The sequence below is a fragment of the Triturus cristatus genome, chromosome 6 (assembly GCF_964204655.1).
Source record: "Triturus cristatus chromosome 6, aTriCri1.1, whole genome shotgun sequence".
In the NCBI taxonomy this organism is placed as follows: domain Eukaryota; kingdom Metazoa; phylum Chordata; class Amphibia; order Caudata; family Salamandridae; genus Triturus; species Triturus cristatus.
Window position 1 is genome coordinate 1865016985 of NC_140589.1, and position 17421 is coordinate 1865034405.

Consider the following 17421-nt stretch of genomic DNA (forward strand, 5'->3'; position numbering starts at 1 on the left):
GAATTTATCTTTAATCTTGTACTTTCGTCGACAGTATTTTCCACACCGATGACTTTGGAAATGTAAAACTTGCTCTTTTAAGTTTTTCTGTTCTGTGCTTTTAGATATAGTACATGTTGCATATTCTTCAATGAAAGTTAAAACTGCACCATCAGAATCTGTTCCAAATTTTGGGGCATCCTTGATCCACAACAGCATATTAATATGAGGAGCACCTCTTGCTTGGCACACTTTTTTCCAAAAGAAATCCACAACTTCTCCAAGAGGTGGATTTTTTTTATTGCAGATGAAGGACATCATAGCCTCAAATTTATGATTGAAATATCTGCAAACATTAACCGGATCCAATGAGCACAATTCTCCTGCTGTCTTGTATTGGACGTTTTCAATATTTGAATTTGCCTCTCGAAGAAAATCCAGTAAATCATCCCAAGCGTACTCAGCACAGCTTAGGGTAAGGAACCATGTAGGAGTTCCTAAATTCCGTAACATACATTTCAATTCTCCATGGCGTCGGTACCAATATTCATTAGTTCCACGCTGACAAGCCATCAGATTAATCAATTGAGATTCCAAATGATCATCTCGCTGTTGCACTTTGTTCATAAAATCCTTTGCAGACACATTATGTAGATGTACTCCACATTTTAAAATGTGATTTACTGCATAAGATAGTGCAGACAAGTCACTTTCAAATAAAAGATGGAACAAATAAGGAATACTTTGACGAAATCTTGGATCTTCTGCATATAATCTTGTAGTCCTATACTCAGAAGCAGGAATCTGTACTGGACGTTCATCATATCGTCCACCTTTTCCTGTAGGAAACAGCTGGGGAAAACATACACTCACGGGAGTTCCTTTTGCTTTTTTCATCTGAAACAGATCAATAGTGTTTGCCATAACTTCTTTAGAATGAAGAGGATCTATGCTGAAATGTTCTTAAATTTCTTCTTCTTTTGGCTTGTACACTTTTTCAATTTGCCCAGTTGGTATTCCTGTGTCTCCTAGTAAAACTTCTTCATCTTCATTCATATAAATTGATTCATAGTACTTATTATTTCTTTTCAAATATAAATTTGCTCTTTGTACTTTTCGTACATCTACTAGCTCCTGCCAAATTTTCTTATTCTTTGTAGGTACACCATTAACCAGAATAACTAATGGTTCAGTTTCCAAACTATCTGATGATAGTCAATTTTGTCATTTTATCTTTTAAATTTTTACTAACAGTGAGTTCTACATTCTCTTCCAAATTTTCCCCAATAACTGTGTCATTTCCTGCACTTTCTTGCTCTGGGCCAAAGTAACAAAACTGAATATCATCAATAACCTTCTCTACATCTGATACAGATCCACGGAACAGAGCACTATTCAACTCATTTAACTTTAGTGCTGGACTTTTAGCAAAATACAATCTTCTCACAAACTTTTTCATTTCAGTATGATGTACTGCCAGCATCCTAAAATGGTGAAAAACACTTTGACAAACATTCCTAGAAAGACAAGCCAGAGAATGTCCTTGCAAACCAGTATTCTTTCTCACTCTGCATGGATCTAGTCTGTGAAGCACCTTAATCTTCTGTTCAACACTTTTTTTACTATATTTTCTTAGAAAGTCACGTAATTTATCAATAGATTCTTGTCGTACAGTACAAATACTGCTACAATTCCAAGTGTACACTGGGGCTTTAGGACGTTTCCCCATAACCTCATCAGCTAACACTTCTTCCACATTTCTTGGAACCATTTTCTGATTTCCATTACACAACCATCTTTAACTTCATAAGCACGACCTCTGGTGTCAACTGCATGCAGCAAACTATTACTTTGAAGATAACTCTCTTCATTAAAAAATGGTTCAGTACTTGAACTATGCTTCCATTCTCCTAAGAACACTTTACAAAAGTTATTTTTTTTCACTACTCTTTTCCTTTTGCTTTTTGACTTCATTACATTGACTATTTTATCTAATGTACGGATCCTGTTCAAAATTAAAATGAATAGTTTTCTTTTTAATTCCAAAGCCTTTGCAACAATTGATTCAATATGTTTCTTTTATTTATAAAATGTTGCTTTCTTCCTATATTTTTTCACATCCTTTAGCAAATTGAACATCACTCTTCTCTGAAACATTTTTCTACGAATGTTTTGAAATTCTGTTTTTCTTTTTAAGTCATTCTTTATTGCTTCTGATTGTACATTACCATTTACTATTTTCTTTCTATGGTCTTGTTGTTTTCTACTTGAAGCACTATTTGCAGTGGATATATTTTTTACATTTTTTCTTTGTTTGAGAATATTTTTAAAAAAATCCTTAGTCTGCTTACCAGAAGACTTTTTCTTTTTTCCAACATGAGGTTCTTCAACTAATTTGTGTTGTCCAGATGCAACCGCCAGTAGATAATAAATGTTGCCCAAATATAAACATTATCTACTGGCGGTCGCCAGTAGATAGTTATAGTTAGGACCGAGTTCCCATAGGAAATCTGAAAATTCTATTTTGAATAACTTTGGCGCCGGTTGACTTATCTTCGTGAAATTTTCAAAACTAATGGGGCGCTCCACTCAGCTCCTACCCTGAAAGTCTCGGGGTGATTCGTCAAGTGGGGGCTGAGAAAAAAGGGGGGTCCCAAAACGCGTTTTCCCCATGCATTTTCCCATAGGACCTTTAGTCGAAGGTACAGCCCGAACGGCTGAACAGAATTACTTGAAATTTGGCAAAGTGGTAGTCCTCAGGTCAGGCATGTGCCTTTTGCATATATGGTGTCAATCTGTTCAGTACTTGAGTATTTTTCAAAATAGAATGAGTTTTTTAATATTTAATTTTATACATATTACATTGAATAGTGAGTATTTTTACAGTTAAATAAATAATTGAGAATTAATCTAAATTGAAAGAGTATTTAATATTTTATTTAAAATAAATAAGAGTGAGTAACTAAATTTTATTACTTGAGTATTTTTAAAATATTAAAGTGTATTTCTTAAATTAATTCAGTTCATTGGTTTTTTCAAATTAAGAAACAGCATATTTTTAATTTAATTTATTTAAAGTTTGTGAGTACTTTTTAAAAATATTAATACTACAGTATCTATCAAAAATTTAAGTAATCAGATATGTAAATACTAGAGTATTTATAAGTTCCAAAAATAGAGAACATTTTTTTTAAAAAAAGGAAGAGTACTTTTGGATTATTTATTATAAAAATTAGAAAAATGTATAAAAAAAAAAATATATATAATAATAGTTGAAATATTAAAAGAGTAATAAAAAATGCATTTTAAAAACAATAATAGTTTATAAAAAAAAAAAAGAAAATAATTACTTACTTTTAAAAAAAAATTCCCACGCTTTTCCATTGAAGTCGATGAGCGTCTTTGTCCTTTATTTATTTTGGCAGCATCAGAATATACAACCCGCGGAACAAGAAAAGAAGGATCAGAAAGTGAAGAAAGAGAAAGTTTTGAAGGGAAAAGACAATAGAGTCGAGGTAAGGAACATATTTAGTAAATTAACATTTAATTAGTTACAATTTTGAAGTTTAAATAACTATTTAAAAAATAATGACAGCAAACAATTTTTGTTTTCACATTTTTTATTTATAGAAAAATCATGAAAAAATAAACCATATTTTTAATGAATTTTGCAATGTAAGTAACATTTTTAAAACAAAATATAAATATTTTATTAACATTTATAAACATTTATTTACAGATTAGTTAAAAAAAGTAGTCCGCTATAAATTTAGATGCACGCGATGACGTAATGACGTGAGCGTCGACGTAATACGCCATTTTGCAGAGCATCGGAGGAGGAAGCAGCAGGAAGCTGATCTGCGGCCAGGTAGGAAATATTTTCATTTGTAATTGTAGAATAAACCTTTAAAAGGGATACATATATAGTGAGGAAAGAATAAGGGGAGGTTGCGGGAAAACTAATTGATTACTTAATTGTTTTTAAACATGTCCACATTAATGTCATTAATGTATGCCTATGTCGGGTCGCTAAAAGTTATTTATTTAGTTAAAAAAAGTATGTAACTGTTAAAAAATTAAAAGTTACTGTTCAGAAAGTTGATTTGTTTATTTAGGAAGTAAAAAAAGTAATGTCGATCTTCATTTCTAAGTGCAAAAAAGTTGCGTACTTTGAAATTTTGAAAAATAACGATTGTTATAAAAATGATGATTAAGCTGCAAAGTGCATTTCGGAATATGGTTTGAATTGTAGAATTTACATATGTTTGAGTTTTGGTGATTTGTTTTGACGGAAATTAAATTGGAATTTTTCGGTAATTTAATTAATGGAGTTCCGATGTCGAACAATAGTTCAAATACTATGGGACAGTAAATTTGTAGACATTGGTAGTTTTTGCTTGAAATGAAGATTTGTTTTAAAAAAAAAGAACCCGACTTGTTTGTTGGAAAACATTTTTAGAAAATACCTTGGTATGCCAATTGTAATTTGAAAATTAGTAAAATTTAAAGCAAAGCAGGAAAGTAAGTAATTACATTATTTCAAAAAGAAAGAATGTTAGAAAGATTTTCAAGGTAGTCTATAGCCACACACAACGAAAATTGTTGTAGAATTGCCAATAGTCTCTCAGACATTTCCCTTGTTTTGACTGTTACTCGTGGGTTTAGACTACCTGCGAGTGTTTGTGCTATTCTCATTTCTTGGAAACTTTGCTCCTTCTTCAAAGTTTCCAAAAATGAGTAGAAGTTAGGATGTGGTTTACCAATTGTATGGTTGAAGGAGTTATGCCATCCCTCAATGGCATTGTTTGTTTTTGCTTCTCCCTCTAAACAACTCGTGTAGAAGTTCCACCACTCCACATGGAATCGTGGCTTCCTCCTGCGACCCGATCTGCTTAGGTGTCCAATCCATGTGTCCTCAAAATAATTTAGAATGGGTGCCAATTTTTCTTCGTTACTCGTATAATAAACAGATTCTATAATTGCAGTGTAGTACTCGTCCACACTATCGGGAGGAACAAAACAAAGTGCAGTTAATTTTTTTAGTTCAAATTGTAGTTTGCTATCCCGAGAATATTCTGCAACTAGGGATGTTTTCTGTAATTTACGCCAAAATGCCTGCGAAAAATGGAAAAAACATCCCTGAATTTGGGTATCCGTGTACGTTTTAGTGATCACATTGATCATGCTCAATTCAAAATCAATAATTATTTTTCGAGGACTTGAAGATGTTTTACTTTTAATCACTGATAAAAGTTCAGTGTATGTTGCAGAAGTCTTATCAGGTAGCAAACTATAAACTAAGGGAATTACACTATTGTTAATTTTAGCATGTATAGTGTAAATTTGAGTGAAAGGATGGGGTGTACTTTTAAACGTCCCATCCATCATCCAAATTTCACTACTTTCTAACTTAGCAAGGTTACGTGGGGTACTAAAAATTAGAATACGTTTCTGAGGGTTTTCGTTGTCATGCAGAAGGAAAGGTTCATCAGAAAAAGAAATAGAAAGATCATGAGGAATTCTAATGTCAGAGAAAGTATGTGGTGTAGATAATTGAATGTTACTTGCCTGCTTTTGTCTCTGAATAATTCTTCTCAAATTAGGTATTATAGGCATGTTACTAGCAACATGACTGGGGACATGCTGTGCAACCTCTCTTAAAATTGATCCTGTAGAATCATTGGAGGTGCTTGCAATAGCTTTCATCTCGTTTATTGTTTCTCTAATTTCTACATCCATTGCAGAGGCAGAGTGGTTATGTTCTGTGGTTTTCACAACCAAATTATCAACAGTAACCGCTCTGCCACTGCAATGGGTAGTGTAGTATTGCACACACCTCCAATGATTTCTAGTTAAACTTATTCTTTCCTTACTATATATGTATCCACCATGGTTTAATAAATTTTTGCCCTTCCTGGATTTAATAAAGTTGGCAGCTCCCAGGCTAGACATTATCTGAAAAGAGGAGAAAACACAAAAAAATTAGCCTGAATAAATTTATTAATTAGCTAAAACATAACATTTACACCATCCAACACATTCCCTACTGATGCACCTTCCTGGAGTTAGAATAGTAAATTGCACCCCTACACCATCCAACACTTTCCCTACTGCTGCACCTTCCTGGAGTTAGAATAGTAAATTGCACCCCAACACCATCAAACACATTCCCTACTGATGCACCTTCCTGGAGTTAGAATAGTAAATTGCACCCCTACACCATCCAACACTTTCCCTACTGCTGCACCTTCCTGGAGTTAGAATAGTAAATTGTTACCCCTACACCATCCGACACTTTCCCTACTGATGCACCTTCCTGGAGTTAGAATAGTAAATTGAACCCCAACACCATCAAACACATTCCCTACTGATGCACCTTCCTGGAGTTAGAATAGTAAATTGCACCCCTACACCATCCAACACTTTCCCTACTGCTGCACCTTCCTGGAGTTAGAATAGTAAATTGCACCCCTACACCATCCAACACATTCCCTACTGATGCACCTTCTGGAGTTAGAATAGTAAATTGTTACCCCTACACCATCCGACACTTTCCCAACTGCTGCACCTTCCTGGAGTTAGAATAGTAAATTGCACCCCTACACCATCCAACACATTCCCTACTGCTGCACCTTACCGGAGTTAGAATAGTAAATTGTTACCCCTACACCATCCAACACATTCCCTACTGATGCACCTTCCTGGAGTTAGAATAGTAAATTGCACCCCTACACCATCCAACACTTTCCCTACTGCTGCACCTTCCTGGAGTTAAAATAGTAAATTGCACCCCAACACCATCCAACACATTCCCTACTGCTGCACCTTGCTGGAGTTAGAATAGTAAATTGCACCCCTACACCATCCAACACATTCCCTACTGATGCACCTTCCTGGAGTTAGAATAGTAAATTGCACCCCTACACCATCCAACACATTCCCTACTGATGCACCTTCCTGGAGTTAGAATAGTAAATTGCACCCCTACACCATCCAACACTTTCCCTACTGCTGCACCTTCCTGGAGTTAGAATAGTAAATTGCACCCCAACACCATCAAACACATTCCCTACTGATGCACCTTCCTGGAGTTAGAATAGTAAATTGCACCCCAACACCATCCAACACATTCCCTACTGCTGCACCTTGCTGGAGTTAGAATAGTAAATTGCACCCCTACACCATCCGACACTTTCCCTACTGATGCACCTTCCTGGAGTTAGAATAGTAAATTGCACCCCTACACCATCCAACACATTCCCTACTGATGCACCTTCCTGGAGTTAGAATAGTAAATTGCACCCCTACACCATCCAACACTTTCCCTACTGTTGCACCTTCCTGGAGTTAGAATAGTAAATTGCACCCCAACACCATCAAACACATTCCCTACTGATGCACCTTCCTGGAGTTAGAATAGTAAATTGCACCCCTACACCATCCAACACTTTCCCTACTGCTGCACCTTCCTGGAGTTAGAATAGTAAATTGTTACCCCTACACCATCCGACACTTTCCCTACTGATGCACCTTCCTGGAGTTAGAATAGTAAATTGAACCCCAACACCATCAAACACATTCCCTACTGATGCACCTTCCTGGAGTTAGAATAGTAAATTGCACCCCTACACCATCCAACACTTTCCCTACTGTTGCACCTTACCGGAGTTAGAATAGTAAATTGCACCCCTACACCATCCAACACATTCCCTACTGATGCACCTTCCTGGAGTTAGAATAGTAAATTGCACCCCTACACCATCCAACACTTTCCCTACTGCTGCACCTTCCTGGAGTTAGAATAGTAATTGTTACCCCTACAGCATGGTACATTTTTAAAACAGCTTCACCTTACAATGTTTGATAAAATTACCTTTTTCTTTCGAAGTTGCTTTTCTTGCTGACTCTTCTTAAGTGGGAATGGCGTGTAGGCTGGAGTAGACACGTATGAGGTGATTGGATTTCGAATGGAAAAATAAATGTCTGGAAAAGTGAAAAAAGAAAAGAATGAGAAAACTGAACGATGTTGAGAAATGCGATTTTACAATAATTTTTTAAAAATTGTATATTTGTTATAAGTTGCATTAGATAACACTTTCCCGAATGCTACACCATCCTTTAGTCATGAAATAAAATTCTGAATTCTGCAAATGTAACCATAATTAAATTGGGTTTTTTTTCAACATTAGCAATGAGATAGCTAGTCTAATATATTGAAGGTTAAGAAACCATCATGAAAATCGATACCTTGTTTTGTAGAACTTGCTTTTCTGGATGAGGCTTCTGAAGATGATTTGGTCTGTTGGTTCAAGATTTAACGTGTGTGGTGGAAAGAATCTTTCTGTAAGGAATCAAATTGTTGTGTTTTGAAAAAAAAGAGGATAAAAAAAAATTTAACGTTGGTTTGAAATGTAAAATCTGAGTATATTTAAATTAATAATGACATACAATATAACTAATACTACATGACACTGTACTAACCAATGCACCTTCCTGTGGTTGAAATAGAGATATGTACCCCTACACTATAAAAAAATTTCCTTAATGTTGCACCTTCCTGGAGTAGAAATACTATATTGTTACTCTAAACTATCCATTATTTTTCTAATTTGGTACGTTAGAGGAGTAATAATTGCAAAAGGAAGGATTAAAAATTGTATAGTAAAAATAGTACTGAAAAGGTAACATACCTTTTTCTGTTATTGTTTGTTTTCGTGCCTTCAAGGTAATGCTTGCAGCAGGATAAAGTTTTTTTTTGGTTCAGATGTACTCTGGGAAAAAAAAAAGTTGAATAAATTAATGTTCCTTAGCCAACGTTGGTTGGAAAAAAAAATACAATTTATAAACAATTTGATATATGACAAAGGAGTATGATTAACAATTGGTGAAAGAAAACATATTACACATTTAATGCATTTTTCTTAAAAAAAAAAAGTTAATCCGATACTATCACTAAATTACTATAATGCAGAACATTCTAGGACTTTGAATAGAAATAGTTGCCCTAGTAATATGAATCGCTTTTCCAGATGTAGTACCCAACTGAAGTCTTATTAGTAATTGTTACTCCTGCATCATGGTATTTTTTCGTTTATGATGTAGTGAGATTGAGGTTTAAAAAAAACACACCATTGCCATACATCACTTTAGGTAATTTTTAAAAATATATTTTACAAGTAAAACCATTACAAATAAATTACATTTACCTTCACAATTTTATATGGCAGTCGTTAACGTGGTGGTGATGCTCAATTAGGTATACCAATTGTTGAATCTCAATATATTCCGAGTTTCTGTTTTTGGAAAATAAAATACTTGTTTTAAGTTGGTGTATATTTTTAGTGATAATAAATTAGAAACAGTACATTTTAAAAGTTATTATTAAGAATTTTATTTAAATTTTTTTTGGGTTAAGAAAATATATTTTCCTCAAAACCAACGTTTAGAAATATTATAATGACTTACTAGTAGTTGCTCTATTGTAATTCTTTTACGAATGAATTCCGTGCTCTCTCTGAGGAGGTCGCAGTGGAGGTGACAGAGGGTCAGCTTTTCACGTCTGGTCTCTCTGCTAGTTGATAATCAACTGAGTGCAAAATGGTGTCTTCCTTGTATTTATAAGTTTTACTCTGTGTCACTATTAATTTTTTTAAAAACTGCGTTCGTTGTGTTTTTTTAAATGCTTTGTTTTACTGTGGAAAATGATAATTTAAAAATGCTTTTTAAAAAATATTGTTTTGATTCATTTGCTCCGTTTTGGCATCCATTTTGAAACATGTCTTTTGGTATTGTTTACATAGAAACTGTGGTAGGACAAGTTTTACAAGTGAGATGGTTAAAATGGCGCCTATGTGTATGTGTCTTATGTTTTACTTTGTATACTTACTTTCCGATCTAATCATGATAAAAATGTCTATGTACTGTTATTTAAATTTTCGTTATTTTTGTAAAACTGTGAAATGTGTGAAAACTGAATTTTATGGGGGATTTTGAGTATTAATTTTAATACTCGAGTATTAATTTTAATACTCGAGTATTAATTTGGTAATGCGTTTCAGTCGATTTACGTACAGTTTTTCTCCACATTTTAATACACTTCCCCACCCTAAAACCCCTAATTTCCCTGCATCCCGTGCCAGATTTTATTGAACTTTTAATTTAAAAAAAAAAAAACGCGTTGTAATGGTATGCGTTGTAATAGATTTCGTTGTAATAGCACTTTTCAGTATTTTAATAGGTTTTGCGTTGTAAGAGTATTCGTTGTAAAGTAATGCGTTGTAGTAGTACTTGCGTTGTAAAAAATGCGTTGTAAAGGTATGCGTTGTAATAGCATGCGTTGTAACGTCATACATCCGTTTTTTTGTACCTACAAGTAAGTACCGATGCAGAGTCTAAAGTTCAAGAGGAAGACTCTGTTCCCTTCATCTGTGAAATGTACACCGTCTCCTCTATAAATGCCTTGCATGTTGTAACGCAAGTTGTTGTGGTATATAGAACCCATACCATGGTCTCTGAGGAAAGCAGAAACAGACTTATTGATGTGCTTTCTTGCTTTCTCAATCTGTGGACAATATTGGTTGGACCAGTTCCACTTTTACCGTTGGCATATATTAGAATATACAAAGGTAGTTTGTGGAAAAAGTGACATCAATTGCACAAAGGTGTCCTTAACAAGCATTTCCAGACCTACCCCAGTTAAAGTGCCTAGGTCATTTCCACCACAGTGCACAATTATAAGGTTAGGCTGTGGGAGATGTAGAAAGGATTTCACCAAAGGCATTAATTGGTGCCACTTAACCCTCTCTGACCAATCCATTTAATGTCTACATTTGGCAAAGCAAGGTCTTTCACAATACCTCTTTTTTCTGCATACTTTTCACTCCAGAAGACATAGCTATGACTTACAATCCACACTGTGAACATCTTTCAAGGAGATCTGGATGCACTCAAAAGGCGTCTTTCAGTAGAATGGCAATATGAAAAGAAAGATAGTTGTAAAATGGAGGCTTACATACTTTTTTTTAATAAAAAGAACTCATTGGCTGTTTCACACCATTCTACACTAAAAACTAGGCTGTATGTTTACATTTTTACAAGCATGTTTTGTATTGATTCAGAAAAATGTGTTCCCACAGAACATTACTTTGGATTTGCTGTTAGGTTTGAAAAGTCAAGCACTCTTGCTCTTTGGATTAGAAACGTTGTGTGCTGAACTTCTGACCTCTCTGCTCACACCAGTGTTCCATGACCTGTTGCTATGCTAGCAGGCAGAAGTCATGTTGGGGGTAGGAATCATTTGGAAAGGGTTGAAATTTGCAACCAATAGAAATGTGTGTTTCCATTTGAAAAAATGTGGCAAGCAATGTGATTTAAAGTTAACATGTATATGTGTGAAAAAGAGAGGGAAAGTTTGCCATTTACTGGTTCTGGTGAGAGGTGTACAGCTCAGAGATTCTGGCTCTGATAATCTGCTGTGTGAGTGCCACATTTCTTTCTCAACTAACTACTTTTAAAGGTGAGTTATGAATTTGAGAGGGGATGTATGTGGTGCATTTTGTCAAAGGTGTTTTTTTATTGATAGTCAAACAGAAGAGGAAAAAACATGCGACAGTCCCGCACAACTTCCCTCGCAGGGGGTACGCCAAATATGAGGGGAGGCCGTAGAGAGTAAAGAGTGTCCAGTCCTCCGGCCCTGCCAAGCAACAAGCCACAAAAATACAAAGGTTCCAAATCTAAGCCATAAATACAAAGCTAGTAGAGGAGCCCAGCTCCCGCTCATCGTTAAGGCTCAGCAGAGTTCAAGCTACTGGGGCCGGTCACTCCAAACCTAGCACGATCAGGCTCACCCCCTCCATCGTCCAGGGGTGCCACAATGAACCAAAACCAAAAAAGAAACCCCCCTACTCCCCAACTACCCCCAACCACCCCACCCTCCCCCCCAGTGGTGGTAGCTCTCAGTCATACTTACTACGATCCTCTGCCAACACTCATACCTGAAACAGATGGAGGGCTCGAACTGAGGGTGGACACACCGCGGCCGGTAATCCCTTGGAAAGAAAACGAACCAATGGACCCCAACGGAAAATGAAATTCTTAAAGTTCCCCAGAAAGATGTCCGCCATCCGTTCCATGCTCAACAACTTCCACAATCGCGCATGCCACAAAGAGATCGCCGGGGCCTCCCTTTTCTTCCAGGCCGCCGCCAGGGTTATCTTGGCCGCCCCCACACAAAGCCAGAGGATCTTTTTGTCCGCTTGCGTCTGATGTTTGAGGAGTGGATCCCGAAGGCTCAACAACACGTGAGTCAAGCAGTCCACAATCTGGTACCCCAGGATCTCCTTAATATGGGACAAGATCTCTTCCCAGTAGGGGCGGATGATCGGGCAGTCCCACCAGATATGGCGAAAGTCCCCCAGTAGACCACAGCCCCTCCAACACCTGTCCGAAGAGTTAGGGAAGATGCGGTGTAACTTAGCGGGGGAGAGGTACCAGTCCATCATGGTCTTGAGATGCGCCTCCCGCAGTTCCACCGATGCGTGAGAGCGAGGCAGCCCCCTTCTCTCCAGGCATCAAAAGGCCCCTCTCGCAGTGCAGGCGGGAAGGCCGGGTTGAAGTGTAGGGGAGTAAAGGGCAACGGGAACGCAGTCCAGTGCTCATCTCCAGAAACCGAATCCTAGACCTTAAGGGTGGTACCGGTAGGTGTGCTGATGCACGCATTCCTGGGCCTATCCCCCTTGGGCTTCCACACCAAGCCCCATATCGTTCGCCCCGCCACACTTCTATCCATGTGCAGCCAGTGTTTCTCCGAGAGGGGTTGGGTCCATTCTACCAATATCCTCAGTTGCGCTGCCTTGTAATAGAGGTGCAGGTCCGGAAGGTCCACTCCACCCTCCCCCCGAGGGCGCCGGAGAGCGGCAAAGGAAAATCTAGCCCGTCCCCCTTGCCAAACGAAACGGAGCATAAGAGTCTTTATGCGCCGAAAGAAATCACTGTCCAAGACAATAGGGAGAGCCTGGAATAAATATAAAAGCTTCGGGAGGAGCGTCATTTTAATCGCATGGATGCTACCCAACCAGGAGATAATGTCGGCTTCCAGCGATTCAAATCAGCCTGGATTGTAGCCAGTAGAGGGGGGAAATTGCCCGAATACAGTTTCCCCACCGTGGGGGGTCAAGTGGACCCCTAAATACAGTAAAGAGTAATGGGTCCACGACAGGGGCGTAAGCGGTCGGAGGCGGTCCACCTCTGCCGAGGAAAGCGTGAGGTTAAGAATATAAGATTTGTCGTAGTTCACCTTGAAAGCTGCTACCGCCTCGAAACACGCCAGAGCCGTCTGCACATCGGGGAGGGAGTGCGCAGGGTCTGCAAGAGAGAGCAAGACGTCGTCTGCAAACAGGGAGATCTTGTGTTGTTCGCCCATGAAGGGCAATCCTCGTATGTCCGGGTGCTCCCGTATCGCCAACGCCAGTGGTTCAATATTCAGAGCAAATAACAAGGGGGAGAGGGGACACCCCTGCCGTGTGCCCCGCGAGTGCGAAAAGAAAGACGATAAATATCCGTTGACCGTGACTCTAGAACGGGGGTCGCTATAATTGGCCTTGAGCATGGTCAAGAATCTGTCCGAGAATCCAAATGCTTCCAAGGTTCGGAATAGAAACTGCCAATCCACCCGGTCAAATGCCTTCTCGGCGTCCAGGCCAATCAATACCGCCGGGATGTTAAAGCGTTTGGCCTTCTCGATGAGGTGGATCACCCTCCTAGTGTTATCATGGGTTTGACGCACCTTGATAAAACCCGATTGATCAGGGTGAATAAGAGCCGGCATCAGGTCCTGCAAGCGAGTCGCAAGAATGGAAGACTAAAGTTTGGCGTCGATATTAAGCAGGGCTATCGGCCTATACGACGAACACGCAGAGGGGTCCTTACCAGGCTTGGGGATAACTGAGATGACCGATTCCGCCATGGAGACCGAGGAAACCCCCGAGTCGGCCATAGCATTGAACAGTCGAACCAAGAAGCCACTAATGTCAGCGGCAAAGGATTGGTAGAAGAGGGTCGTGAACCCGTCCGCACCAGGCGCCTTATGGGGTTTCAAGGACCTGATGGCACCCAGCACCTCCTCCCTGGAGATGGGGGCGGAAAGCAGGTCATTCCATTCGTTAGAGACACGAGGGAGCGGGAGTGCGCTCATATAGTCCTTTTGGGCGACGGAGTCCAGGGTATCTCCCGAGTACAACGTCGCATAGAACTCCCCGAAGAGTTCATCCTTGGCAGCATCACAATGCCGCAACGAGCCGGTTGCATCTCGAACGCCCCCTATGTAATCCTTCTCCCGTTTATAGCAAAGTTGTTCCCCTGAGAGTAGGAGAAATGGCAGAGCTTCAGGAGAGTGAACTGCGCCCTGTTGTTGTAGTGAGCCCGGAGTTTGCCCCTAAGGGCAGTCAGCGGCGTTTGTCTGGAAGGTTTGGCCTTATGTGCTTGCTCCAGCGCAGAGAGTTCCAACTCCAACGCCTCCCGTTCCGTCCTCCTCAATCTATTGAGAGCTGCGTTAAGGGCCAAGCAGCTACCCCTCACGGACGCCTTGAAGGCGTCCCAGGTAGTGAAAACCGAGGTGTCCTGCACAGGAAACTCAGCAGAGAACAAAATCTTTTTTCATGATTTAGTATTATCTGCTCTTGCAAACTTTCAAGATAAAATACAACATTCAGCACTACATTAGCGTAGCAGTTGACACCAGAGCTATTTTCAAAATGACAACCAACAACCTCTTCAACATTGTCCTTTTTGTTTTTGCTTGCAATCACATCACTCTCCTTTTGTTTTCTCTTCTGTACATCCTCATTACAGATATTCGCAATTCTCCTTTTCCGACAACACATTTTTCAAACACAGGATACTGACCTAAATGAGGAGCATAGCTTCTTCTTAATCTATTATACTCCTTTACACAATTTGCATCAGCACTAACTTTTGAGTCATCCAAGTCTATCATGAATAAACCAGATAATGTTTTCACTCGTGACAAAGCAATATATGCCTTCTTTAACCCCTTCCATGCTCATGACGGAACGATTCCGTCATGAGCATCGGTTGAGCTGTGCTCATGACGGAACCGTTCCGTCATGGCCCCGCCCGCGCTCGAACCCTTCAGCACTGCGGGTGAATCCGCGCAGCGCTGAAGGGGTTAAACACACTAGATCCAATGTTTCCAAAACCTCTATCTACAGTTAATCCTTGAGATTTGTGAATAGTTACAGCATATGCTAGAGAAAACGGAAACTGCTTCCTACGTACATATAAGTCTTTCACAAGCAAAAAACGAACTGAACAACGACTAATGTCTTTAACCTCTTCAATCTGATCAAATTTTATTTTTAAAAATTCAATTCCATCTTTTTTCTGGTAATTAACAAAACCCACAACTTTACCCATAGCTCCATTCACTAAACCTTTTTCTACATTCAAATTACGTCTTAAAATTACTCGACGGTTCATACATACATAAAGATTCTTTTCTAAACCAGCTGTTTTGGATATGTTTTTCTCTAGAGAATCCAATTTAGTTTTCAATTTGCCTGTCAATGTAATAGTTATTCCTTCATGCTGTATTTTGTTCACTGCTTCCATTTTCATAATCTCTTCATTTTCCAATTTCAAAAGTTCTTCATTGAACATAGAGCATTCATGTAGTGTTGGCATTAAGCAGATTACAGTATTTTTTTCTGGAACCATTTGTTCTGTTGGAAACAAATTACATAGCAATCGACTCTGTAAAGCTTTTCTGCCATGTTCTGTGAGTAGTCCAATTCTGATATCTTTGAGAATACTTGCATAATCATCATCATTTGCTTGCCGCATATTGGTAATGAGTTCTTTGTACTCAAAGTATGACCAAATATTCACATTACCTATACTTCCTAATGACTTTTTCGTGTCTTCATGTGTAACAGTATTAAATACTGGTTGTCCTTTAACTGGAGTGAGCTGCAGTAGATCCCCAAAAACTATAACATGTTTTCCTCCAAATACCACGTCATAGTCTCTCTTTAGAATTTGCTGCATTCTTAAATGCACAAAGGCAAGCATTAAGTTTGATACCATGCTTACCTCATCAATAATGAGAAGTTTCATTTTCTTCAACACTCTTGAAACTTCAAAACATGCTTCTCCAGTTAGCTTGTGGTATTCTATTGTGTTCTCATGCTCTACTGGTAACATTAGCAAACGATGTAAGGTAATTCCTTTTATGTTATATGCTGCTAACCCAGTTGGAGCAGTAACAACACAAGACAAAGTTAAATCAGTTTTTTTCTGTAGGTAGCTTCTAATTACTTTAATTAAGAAACTTTTTCCAGTTCCAGCTTGTCCACTCACATACATTCTGATTGGTTCAAATGATGTGCATGAGCACTCTTTATTTTCATGTAGTAATCCATGATCAATTTGTTTTGTGACTTCTTCATAAATTTGTTGTTGTTCATCATTCAGTTGTTGTTCCAAATTTGGTAAGTCTATAAAATCCTCCTGAGCTTGATTCATAGCTGTTTCCACTTCAGTCATGGCTATTGCAGCTTCATTTTCTACGATTGGTTGTCCTAGGGGATCTTGACTGAGCGTACCAGAACTTTGACTGTCTTGAGAACTGTCTCTAGCTACTTCAGCTGCAATTGTAGCTTCTTGTTCAATTTCTTCATTTAACATTTGTACATAATTTGTGAAAGTACTGCATTCTATGCTATCTTTACATGCATTAAAGGAATCTTCATAGCTGTGAAAATCTCCAAGTAATTCATCCTCTGAACGCCATGGTTTAAACAGCTGTAAAAGTGCTAATTAGTAAAATTCCTTTATGTCAGTAGTGTCGCAACTCAGCTTCCTGTGATTAATCAAACTTCCTTTTGTTTGTTCCACCAAACATCCTTCCTCACCAATGACTTTATATTTTCCATTGTTGATGTCTTCTGTGGCATTCCGTGTACGAATGTAGTTCTGCAGCACTTCATAGAGACACATGTTCTCAAGATGATGACTTCTGCTTGGGTAATATGTGTCCAACATATTTGTTTTCAAAATGTCTGTACTTTCTGGTTCGTTCTCTGCTAAATATTCAATTTCTCGAACAGATTTCAGTACCCTATTTCGCATTCCTGCAAGGCCTAAACTTACCCAAATTATTCTTCTGGATTTGGAGTACAGACTTGCAGATGATAATCTATCTGAGCATTCGTATGACCCAATTTCTCGATGCGATAACATCTTTAAACTGAAACTGTATATTTTTTTACTGACAGTCTTCTCGTGAGAAATCTCTTCCCACATTTCTTTCAATTCCGTTTTCTAAGATTTAGTGATGTAAGATGTGACATACCGAGCAACAGCAATAGAATTGTCAGCTACATACTGAATATCCATGTTAGCATTCCACATGGATAATATGACTGG